This window comes from Protopterus annectens, chromosome 7.part0 (assembly GCF_019279795.1).
Source record: "Protopterus annectens isolate FY-2018-M chromosome 7.part0, PAN1.0, whole genome shotgun sequence".
Classification (NCBI taxonomy): Eukaryota; Metazoa; Chordata; order Ceratodontiformes; family Protopteridae; genus Protopterus; species Protopterus annectens.
In genome coordinates this window covers 1,022,151,162-1,022,163,918 of record NC_056739.1, presented here as the reverse complement: position 1 = coordinate 1,022,163,918, position 12,757 = coordinate 1,022,151,162, and positions in this window count along the sequence as shown.

Here is a 12,757-nt window from a genome sequence, read left to right as displayed (position 1 = left end):
CTGCACCTTCAGAGTACCTGAAGCAGCTCTCCACCCCAGCTCTGATGCATCTGTGAAGAGTTCCTGAGGTGGGTAAAGAGGCTGGAAAGGAACACATGGACTGAGAGAGAGAGCTGCCAAATCCACCAGTGAAATTCCAATTTGAGACAAGTATAGAAATGAAATGGTCCAGCAGGTGGAATTGTTGAAGCCACACTGACTTCAGGTACCACTGAAACTTTCTCATATGAAGTCTGTCCCAGGAAAGCATGGGGATAGGGGATAGTGGACACCATGAACTCCAGAGCCCTGAGAAACTCCCAGGATGGAAAAGAGGACAGGGGAAGCAGGGACAAAAAATAATTTGTGAGGGACAAAACCTTTGGGGCAGGAAGAAATGTCAGCAATTGAACAGTCTGGAACCTGCATCCCAAGAAATTCATCAGATCTGCTCTTGGTTTGGCTACTTTGCCTAAGAGTTACAGAGAATCGACTGCAGCTAAAGCCATCTGCTGCTAAAAGAATGAAAATAAGCATCGTTTTACACTTCTGGAAATTATGTTTACTGCATTTCATAAGAATACTGTATTGTTAAATTTCTCGCACTTTAGTAGAGTTTCAAAGCTGAACTTTCACTCCTGTTGTAGTACTTACATTGTGTCTGCTAGTTTTACAGGTCATTGGTAACTAGATTGTGTGGTTTCCCTGCACTTAAGCTCTCAAACCAGCATTTTTATATTGAGGGTTTTCTGACCACACTCTTGTGGCAGAAGTGTGCTGTAGCAAACCTATCTGAGTTGGGGGCTGCTGGCTGAAAGTTTGTTCTATGTTTTTATCATTGGTCTGTAGACCTTGCTGAGGTAAAACTTGTTTTTATGATGCTATATAAGCCCACTGTTTGTGTTACGCAGGTCTCCATGCAGCAATGGTTAACATTTGCATCTATACAGGGCACTGCTCTCAAAGTAAAACATCCCTTAGAATAACTATCTCTGCAGCTTTCCCAGTCCCCCTGCTGCTCAATGAGCATTTGAGTTGCATGCAGAGCAGCACTGCTTTGCTGAATAGCTGCAGTTCACACAGTGTATAGCACCCATTCTCTGTCTGTGCGCTGTCATCCAAGTCCAGTTTATTATCCCCACTCTACTCCCTGGTTAAACCCATAGTAAAAATACTAAAACCATGGATCGGCACTTTCCTGCCATATATGTAGCCTGCCTGGTGGACATGGGCATCTTGAGGCAATGTAACAATTGTCTCATGTAAACTGACAATCACCTGAAACACAGTATGTGAGAGATGTAGTTACATTATGAAAATTGAGACATGACTCTCACATACTGACAAATCAAATGACAAACAGGTTGTCAGCATATGCACATCATTTTTCTCACTAAACAAGGTCCTGACAAATAACCTCACATATCAGGAGGTACTCAAGTAACTTACCAAAACCTTGGGGGCCACCTATATGGTGCCCTCAGAAACCACATACAAGCAAACCCAAGTCATCACCACCCACTACACATAAAAATACAAATCACGTTATCTCCACAACCAAGCTCTTCAGGTGAAACAGCACACATTCAAATATCTTGGTCATGGAAGACTCCATCTTGAGACACATGGACGCTCTCCTCACCAGGGTGGATAAAGAGAGGATTATAGTCAGTTGTTTGCCAGGAGCTGGATTTTCCAGATCACAAAGGCATTCAGGTCACTCAACCACAAGTACCAGTATAATTCAGTCATAGTTCATGTGGATGTGAATGATCTGAGATGTACCTCCCTGAACTATATGAAGAGACATATGATGGACCTCTCTGAATATGTGTTGTAGGCTGGTATAAACCTCACATTAAGCAGCATTCTACCCTCACCAAGAATGATACCACAATACAAAAAGAAAATGATTGACTAATTGGCTTAGCTACTGATGTCATTCCACAGGGATCCAGTAGTTGTTAGCCTCAGACAACATGATTGACAGACTACGCTGCTTCACCAGAGGTGGTCTGCACCTGTCACCCCTAGGCTTTCAAAATACTGGCCAAGGCATTAGCCATCCACATAGTGCCTTTTGTAGGCAGTGCTAAGTGAACAGACCTACCAGTGTAACAAATTCTTCTAATGCTAAGTTGAAGGTACTACTGCTCAGTTCTAGGAGTTTTAACAAGAAACTGCACTCCCTGGAAGCTCTCCTTGTCCAGGAGAATGCTGATGTCTGTACAGTCACAGAGACATGGCTCAAGGCTGCAGAAAAGCATTGTAGTCTTGCACTGCTGAGGTGCTATCACATATTCAGACCACCCTCTGAAAAAGAAAAATAAGGTGTTTCCATTTACATAACAATCACACCTCTTGATTGGTCAAACAGGTTGACTCGCTTGAGCTACTCCATGCCCAGCTGACCAAAGGCAAAATCCCCCACCATATCATTGCTGGCTACAGGTCTGCAACCATGAACCACGTAAACCACTCCATATACCTGAAGTTACTAGAATCACTTACCATTCAGCTCAACACACTACTCATTTTAACTGCCCCTCCATAAACTGGGAAACATATATGACCACTAACATGCAGGCTCAGAGATTCCTAGACTTTGTCAATGCAATTGCTCTAGAACAGCTGATCTGCACTCCCACTAGTGGCTCAAATATCCTTGACATAGTATTCTCGAATGTGGAGGAGCATTGCACCTCTTTGGTAAGATCGGATCATAAAGCAGTCTTCTTTTAAAATAAAGAATGGTAGAACCTCCATCAAACCTTAAAACCCTAAAGAATTTTTCCAAGGCAAATTTCCTTCTATTAGGTGATAGCATAGGTGATTTTAAAGCTCCCACTAGCCCTGAAAACATGGAGGTCTATGCAGAACTATATATTAGTGGCCTGTACAATCACTTCAACAATTGCATAGAAACCGCAGTACCTAAACAAAATAAACCCAGGTCTAACCAGAAAAACAAGCCACCCTGTTGGACCCCTGGCATAAATAAACTATACAACAGAAGCTAGAAATTCCTGTCTAGAATTAAGTGGGAGGGTGCACAACAGAGAAAAAAAATATTCATTAGTCTCATACTGCCTACCTTGACCTGACCAAGGCATTTGACACAATACCCCACTGTGGTATTATAGTCATTTAGGGATTCAATGACTGCTTCTAGCTTCCAGTCATATGCAAACTTAGTTAGCCAGAGCCTTTTGGTATTGGCTTTCACTTCAGAAAAGTAGAAGCCAAATAGGAGAGGTCCCAGCACAGAACCCTGGGGGACTTCACTGGTGACTGGACTCTTTGAGAAGGTAACTTCCCCTATTTTGATTTCCTGCATCCTATCTATGAGCCAGCCCAGCCCAGTTGGTGACATAGGGGTTTATTCTTAGTTTATTTACCTTTTCTACTATGTCTGAGTGGGGAATTGTGTCAAAAGCTTTGGCACATCTAGGTACACAGTGTGTACCATTTTGACTTTATCCTCTGCTTTGGTGACCTTTTCAAAAAGCTCCACCAGGCTGAATAAGCATGACCAGCCCTTGATGAATCCAAACCTAGAAGGGTCCAGTGTTTGGAGTTTTGTGCTTTCTCTCTCTCTCCCTCTTTTCCAATTCCATCTTATCTGTTCCTGTGCAATTCTAGACAAACAAACTGAATGCCAAGAAATGCATCATTATCCCCTTTGGTGAAAATGGCATCCACACTAATTATCACATCAATAACAATGTACTAAGCATACAATCAGTTGTGAGGGACTTGGGCACCTAGGCTGATAGCAACCTGAATTTTGACCACCACGTAGCCTCCATTGTACAGAAGGCTTTCTACATGGCCCACCTCATAAATAAGGGTATTTCATCCAGGAACAAGGAGGCCATAACATCCCTGTACTCCTTCCCTATCAGACCCATTATCAAGTACGGTGTAGCTTGCCAAACGCATGCAGCAGCTGGAGACACCACAGAGGTTCCTGACCAGATAAATCCAGTATCTCAAACGCCTGTCTTATAAAGATAGACTAAAAGCCCTGTCCCTCTACTCAGTCTCATACAGACTGCTCAGAAGTGACCTGTGTCTGGCATACAAGGCCATCTCAGACCCAGCCTTGATGGAGTTGCTGCATATTCGTAAGTTAAACTCCACTCATGCAACCCATATGCAAGGCCTCAACCTGGTCTGTGACATTAATAGAACTTGGTGGTAGGATAGAGTTGTGTCTCAAAGACTCCCTCATCTGTGGAATAGACTCCCTCTCCATGTCAAACAGAGTATCTCTCTAGCCCACTTTAAGAGGAGCCTGGACTGGATGGGAAATAGAAAATACACCCCTGGGATACCACCTGTGTCCCTTCTGGACAGGAGAAACAGGTGCTGACTTTGGGGGAACATGGGCAAAATTCTTGGCTAGCCTAGTATCATCCTATAGACCTATGAACCTATGAACAGGCAGATCAGGGAACTGGTCAAGTCTTCAAAAGCTACATACAAGAATAAAATAGCCTCCCAAGCAAAGAATAACCACAAAGCATTTTTAGTTATGTCCAAAATATTAAGGAGAACACTCAGTGTACTCAGCTGGCTGCAGATGGCACTACCTATACTCAGCCATAAAAATAGCAAAACCTGCTGGCCAAAAAATTCAGCTCACATTTCACCCCCTCATCATCTCCAGTCACTCATCATGAAATACCCCCTACTATTCACTTTGATTGTTATCACAAAAGAATAGAACAGGTTGTCACTGCACTCTCAAGCTAGAAACATGGCATCAATGGGCCCTGTCAGAATTCCAGGGTGCCAATTAAATAACTTGAAACATGGCCTAGCAGACCCACTTGGATCTCTATTTAACCACAGTCTCCAGGCAGACTTTGTCTCAGTAGAGTGGAGGACAGCAACAGTCCTCCCTCTGCACAAGGGGGGACCATCAACTGACCCAGGAAACTACTGACCCGTAAGTCAGTGGAAAGGATAATCATGGATCTGATTAGCATAGTAAATCTCCAGACTCTAAACCCAACCAAGTTCAGCTTTGTCAAGGGTAGGTCCTGCCTGCTCAGTCTATAGGACGACTTTGAGAAGTTCACTAAGGTCACGAAGGAGGGCAAGATAATGCATGCTGCCTACTTTGACCTAACCAAGGCATTTGACACAATACCCCACTCTGGTATTATAGATAAACTCACAACATTTGGCATAAACTTCTATGCCTCCAGATGAATAGCCAAATGGCTCAAGGATAGGACACATCGTGAGAGTGGGGACATCTACATCCAGCAAGAGGCCAGTCAACAATGGACTACCACAGGGATCAGTGCTGGGCCCCATCCTGTTTGAGATATACTTCTCAGATGTCAAGGCAAATACAGATGGCCTTTCACTAACTTTGATGATGGCTGCATGTTGGGGGTAATCACTGACTCCCCAAATGATGTTGATATTCTACAGAAAGGTCTGATGCAAACTAATGATTAGTGTCAGAACCATGGCCTCAACTAAATGCAAAGAAGTGCATAACACCACCTTTTGGAAAATCAAACATCTCTGCAAATTAAAACATTGATAACATCCTCCCAAGAGTGGAGCCAGCGGTGAAAGATCTAGGTACTCTAATAGATAGTAATCTGAAGTGTGGCCACCACGCGTCCATTGCAATGAGGAAATCTTTCTATGCAGCTCAGCTTGTAAGTAAAGGCACATCATCCAAATCTAAGGATTTTATAGTACCACTGTACTCTGCCCTCACAAGACCAATAATAGAGTACAATCCTTTGGCATGTACCTCACCATGCACCTGCAACATTTGGAGTGTCCTCAGAGGTTTCTCATAAACAAAATACAAATTATAACCAGCATGTCACATGCTGACCAATTAAAAAGCTACATCACTGTATTCAGTTTTCTACCAATTACTAAGGGGTGATCTGTGCCTGACCTATAAAGCAGTCTCTGACCCAGCCCTGATGGAAATGTTGAATATTCACAAAAATAACTGCATGAGGGTTACCAGCTCCAAAGATCTAGACCTGATATCTGACATGAACATATCACGCTGTAAAGACATACATGTCCCAGAGATTGCCCCTCATCTGGAATAGGCTTCCTATTCATGTGATGCAGAGCCCTTCCATGACCATCTTTAAGTGCAATCTGGACCAATAGATGGGAAATTGTAAATTCACTCCTGGGTGGCATCTGTGCCCTTTTTGGACAGAGGCAGTCTATAAAAACTGCCAAGGGTCAGCAAGCTGGGTTTTATCTTCCCCCAGGAATAGAAAATTAGGCAAAACTCTGGGTAAATCTGGCTAGGCTTGTAAGGGTTCTTGAGTGATTAGCCTAGTCATCTCCTATGAACCTGAGATGGAGTCAAAATGACTTCTGGAGGTTGAGAATGAACCCCAGACTGTGCAGCAGAAGCTGGGTAAAATAAAGATCCTGCACCAGCTTGGAATGGGATGGAACCTTAAGCAAGAGATAATAAATACATTATTTGGATGATCTGAAGCCTGAAAAAGACAGCTATAGGGACTAAACATTTTTGGATGCTCTGAAGCCTGAAAAAGACAGCTATAGGGACTAGACATTTTGTGAACAACCATGGGACTACTGAAAGCCCAAAGGGCAAAGCAGAAAACTGAAAATGAGAGGAAGAAACAGAGAAATGCAAATATTTCCTGAAAAGAGGGTGGATAGGAATGTAAAGGCAGGCATCCTTTAAATCCAAGGAAGCCAGAAAGGCCTGAATGAGCAACAGAGGAAACAGAGTCTGAAGGGAGAGCATCCAGAGAGGTGGCACTATAAGAAAAGTGTTCAGAAAGGAAAAGAAAGATCCAGAACAGATCTCCAAGGGCCCTCTTTCCTGAGGGCCATAAACATCCTGGAATAAAAACTCAACACCCTCTCAGTCTGCAGAGCCAATTTAATAGTACCCTACTCCAGCAGAGCCTGCAGTACCCCTGGAAAATAAGGAAGCTGCTCTTGAGAAGGTTGAGGAATACTGGAAAATGAAGGAATGTTTTTTCAGGTCATAAACTACCTCTGCTGGATAAATGGAGAGAACCTAGGTGTCTGTGGTTATCAGCTGCCCAACCAGGAGAGGAAGAGACAGCCTGAGGGACAAGAGGACTTGGCTGAGAGGAAGGCAGGGCCAAAGAGTCAGATGGCTACAGATTCATCAGGAAAGGACTGCTTCTGGGGCCTGGGTGTTTGAGTAGGCTTATCAAAAAACATACCTAGGAGCCTTCTCACCTTTGGAAGGCTATCTAGGTAGCCTATGCAAAAAAAAGTCTTATTAGGATAGCTCCTGTGAACTTTTGGAGTAAGGGAGACAACAATCTGCTTCAAATCCTTTATGACCTTATCTTGATCCTGTAAAATCTTGAAAAGGTCAGCCACAGCAGTACCAAACAAATTCTGGTTATCCAAGGTAGTGTCAAGAAGTTTTACTTCAAAATCATCTGGCAAGCTCTAAAGGCGAAGCCAGGAATAGCTTCATCAAAGAGCCAGAGTAAGTAGCCCTAGAAGATACCTCAGCTGCATTATACTTGTATTTGAGGGTGATGGAGGTTTCATAGGTGCTGGGGGTTGAGAATCCAGTGTTAGGGAAGCAGCAGAGAAGGTATCCAGTACACAAGCCAACACAGGAGGGACAGCACAAAGTTTAGGAGACTTAATTTATAACAATTCATAATACCTTTTCTGGACATCCAATACTTGGGAGCAATCTCATTTGAAATGTTCCATCATATGCAAAAACATGTCACTAGAGGAAAGCTCCTCCAAAGGAGAGCTAGGACCGAGATTCCTACTTTTCAGATAAACAGTCTAAGGGTAAAGGTAATTGAGTGGAATAGGCTAAGAAATCTGCCTCAGAGTCAGAATCCTCATCCAAAGACTCTGGATCCCTAGTCCTTTTAGGAGTGGAGAACCGAGAAAGTGCAGGAACGAAATCCCCAAGGAGGCTTCAGTGCCATCAAGGCATTGAACAAGCCTTAAGTGAATCCTGACATTCTGTTTGTGGATCCATGGGAGCAGACACCACATACTTAGTTTTTTGCCTTTTCTTCATTGGGACATCCACTCTGACAAAAGAGAGGTTCAGACCCCTGCCTAGATTCAGTTAAGGTACCCAGCAGCTCTTCCCTAACAAGGATCTGAGGAATCCCTTTAGGACCCCTGAAAATAGTCTGTCATATGCAAGCAAGGCCTCAGAGGATGTGAGAGAAGCAGATTCCGTGTTGGCTTCTGAGAAGGTCACTGCAGAATAAACAAGTGGCAATATTGGGCTACCCTCTGGGTTTTCATTTAACTCGAGAGATGTCTGGTGGAGACTGGACAGAAGCAGCAGACTCAGGCCTAGACTTTTTGGCCTTCTTCTTGAGTGGCATCTGTACCTCGGGGAGAGCAGATTCTGCAATGGTACCATGGGCCAAAAGTTTGACACAATGGTTTTCAAGGTAAATGGAAAGTGAAGAAAGGCAGCTAAGCAAAGTCTTTGGTGCAAAAGCCTGACGGTTGCAACACTGAGCATGGTCATGGGACACACCTAAGAAAAACGGGCACCTATTTTGGCAGTCTTTATGAGGAATCTGCCTCTCACACTGGTATTTCCCTTTCTTGGATGACGTGTAACCCATTGAACAATGTAAGGAAAAAACCTCAATGGGATGCTTACCTGAAAGACATCTCAGTATAACCAGCAAAGTGAAAGGTGTTCAGACTGACATACAACAATGGCATTCAAACTGGTAGCAATGAAGTCCTGAGTTGGGAGGGTATATTATATAACTCCTGCAACTATCACTAGTGAACAGGTCCTTAATGCTCTCTCCAAGGCCAAGAACACTGTATCAATGGGACCAGACAATGGGACCAGACAATAACCCAGGAGGCCTTTTAAATAGCATCAAACATGACCTATCAGGGCCTCTGGAACTGCTGTTTAACTATAGCCTCCAAACAGGCTTCATGCTTTATGAATGGAGAACAGCAACAGTCATCCCTCTGCACAAAAGTGGCCCATCTACAGTCCCAGGAAACAACAGACCCGCAAATCTCACTAGTCTTATATGTAAAGCCATGGAAAGAATTACCATGGAAATGATCAACAATGATACACTAAACCGCCAGACACTGGACCCAACCCTGTTTGATTTTATCAAGAGCAGATCATGCCTACTCATCCTAATGGACTTCTTTGAGAAGGTCACCAAAGCAATGGATAAGGGAAAAATGGTTCACACTGCCTACCTTGACCTAACCAAGGGATATGACAAAATACCCCACTCAGGCATCGTTGACAAACTCAATAGGTTAGGTACAAACTCATATGTCACCTGGTGGATAGACAACTGGCTCACAGACAGGATCAGGGAAGTTAGAATTGAGGAGTCCACCTCTACAAAGAGGCCAGTTACAACTGGAGTCCCTCAGGGATCAGTCCTTGGACAGCTTCTTTTTGGCATTTAGTTCTCTGAAGTCAAGACCAATGTCAGTCGTCTCTGGCTGACTAAATTTGCAGATGATTGCAAATTAGGAGCTGTCATTGAATCCAACACTGACAGAAAAGTTCTCCAGGAGGGGCTGACAAACAACTAGTGGCAGAGCCATGGACTAAAACTAAATTCCAAGAAATGTATAATACAATAAACTCTCAGTTAACCAGAACAAAAGCAACCAGCACTCTCAAGCAATCAGCAAAAAAATAATGAAGATATACAGTACAATTTTCATGCGTTGCACTTTCTGTTTCCCCCCCGCATAAATATACCTTATGCTTTTAGAGATTTAAAGAGGAAGACAGGAAGAAATTCCACCTCTCCCCAACCTGAGAACAAGTCAAACCAAACAACAGTATAGGGTATGGTATTAGTCAGGCCTATTTTTAACAGTAACTCTCAAGCAACCAGAAACTACAGTTATCCGGCATCTACCAATCCCCATTGGTGCTGGTTAACTGAGAGTTTACTGTAATATTTTGGGAAGTTATTAACCCCTGGTAACTATCATATTGACAACACACCTGTTAGAGTTGACCCAGCTGTCAGGGACTTAGGGATACACACAGATAGTAATCTGGCCTTTGACCATCACATGTCTACAGTAGTGAGAAAATCATTCTATGTCATGCAACCTATAAACAAAGGTATGGAATTCAAGTCCAAGGAAGTCATTGTTCCACCATATTTGGCATTCATCAGAGCTATTGAGTACAGTGTCCTGTTTGGTATGTACCTAACCAGGCATATCCAACAAATTAAACATCCACAGAGGTTCCTCACTCAAAGAATACAGGACTTAAGTAATATGTCCTATGCAGACCACCTCAAGAGTCTATCCCTGTATTCTGTCTCCTACAGGCTTTTGAGGGGAGATCTATGCCTGGCAGGGCATTGCCAGACTCCACTCTGATGGACCTCCTGCATATCCACAAACAAACTGCACCAGAATTGCTCCTTCTAAAGCCTTAAACCTTGCCTGTGTTATAAATAGGAGCTGATGGAGAGACAGGTATGTATCCCAGAGATTACCCTGTCTCAGAAAACAGGCTCTACATCCATGTGAAGCAGAGCTCTTCCCTAACCCAGTTCAAGCACAATGTGGACAACTGGATGGAGAATAATAAATTCATCCCTGGTTTGGCACGTATGTTTGTAATGGACAAAGGCTACCTGTAAATGGTTCATCTCCCAAGCTCTAGCTTGTAAATGATCATCTCCAAAGCCCCTGCTTACACTTATCAAGGGTATCAGAACTTGTCAGAGATTTGGGATGCATGCCTAGGCTTAAAAAGGCCCTTGTGATCATTAGCCTAGTAAAACGAGTCTATATTATCATATTGCATGCTCAGAAGAGCAAACGACAAATAATCGACCACATGTAAACGAAAGCTTACAACGTCAAAATTTCAGAACAACGATTGTTTTCCAATGGAAAACAATCGCTGTTACAAAAAAAAACATTAAAACATTACTTAATGTGGGGGGCTTCACCCCCTGCACACCCCCAGACATGGGGGAATGTGCCCCCCACACCCCCTACTTAAATATACCAACTCCGAAATAGCACTGCAGTGCCAAAAAGACAAACTAGCGAAAGAATTCGCTGAAACGCCACTTCGCTATTTTGCCTTTTCATGCTTTACTGTTTGACAAAGATGCATTAGACAACCTGCATCTGCGACGGCGTAATAGGGAACCTAGTAAAACACCTATGAACCTATATGTCATCTTTATGCCCTATGCTTGCAAGGGGAGCATATGTCTAGCGTATGACACTTCATAGCTAGTAAAGACTTTGGTATACTGGACAGACTTTGGGCTGCAACAGTGATACGGAAGGGTATCCACAAATTTATTCTGGAGATTGACTGGTATGGCCCTCATACAGAAAGGAGGTGCACTCTGCATCACTATCAGATGTACCTCATTATGAGGAAACATTCCTCATTATGAATCTTAAAAAGTTCATGTTCCACATTGTCCAAAATGAGAAGGTCTGTCACACATTTAATATATATATATATATATATATATATATATATATATATATATATATTTTTTTTTTAACTAGTATCCATGTTAAATTAGAATGATAAAACAATTTGCTGAATTAGTCAGTATAAAATGACATTAAAACCATACTAAGAAATTCTTAGTTGAATTTGTAAGCTGTAAGCATTCCACATTTTGTCCATTTGTTTCACATTACTAGAGGCTATGTTTAATATTTTGAAGATTATTTATTTATTTAACATTTGTTAACCGGGCAAGTCTGACTGTGCTACATGCCCTTTTTCAGCAGAGACCCAAGGAGAAAAGCTCCATTACAAGAAAGTTTGACATACATAGAGTATTAAATAATTGGAGGAATAAAGTAATTGTCTAATGCCAGATGGAAGGTTGAGAGGTATGGTACCCTGAGGGCTGGTACTGGCAAAGTGAAAATCATCAGAAGACTCAACGACCTTGGAATATCTATGAAAAACTAATCAAATTTAAGCAATGTAGTGAAGAACTAAAGGGAACCATTGAGATACTGAGAGCTGAACATGAACTTAAAATAGCCACTAAAACCAAACTAAAAATTATTGATTAACTACGTCAGAAAGTTAAGAACAGACAAGAATGTTCAGAGCTACTCCAAAGTAATACTGTCCACTCTGGCAAAATGGAAATAGCCAACGTTCTTGATGACAAATTTAGTGCAAAATTTCACTCCTCAAATTCCACAGGTCCAGGTAGTCCATTTAATTACTTTGAGGCAAATCCTCTCAGCCCTCCAAAAGCTAAGAAAATTTTATTCATGGGCACCAGACAACATACCAGCTTGCCAGATTATCAGTACCAAATACAGCCTATCTGGACCCCTACTTTATCTCCTTATCTAAGCCTTTCCACTGTATTTATTAATGAAGCCTGGAAAATAGCCATTGTGATGTCATAAGGGTGGCCCAACCACAGACTGACTATAGACCCTTTAGTCTCCCTAGCCTCATATGTAAAAGCTATGGAATTCAGACCTCAGTTTGGACACTAACCACCTCTCAACTCTGGATCCTAATCAGTTTGCCTTTTTCACAGGAAGGTCCTGCCTCTTCACCAGTTTCTTTGAAACAGACAGGGAAACAGAGGACAGTGATGTGTTACATGTTCATAACCAGGTAATTGGACAAGTCGGCAGATCATTTAAAATCATAAACTGGATTTTCAAATCAGCAAATAAAATTACAAAGCAAATGCTTAAATTTTGTCTTGAGAATACTCCACAATGATGTAGA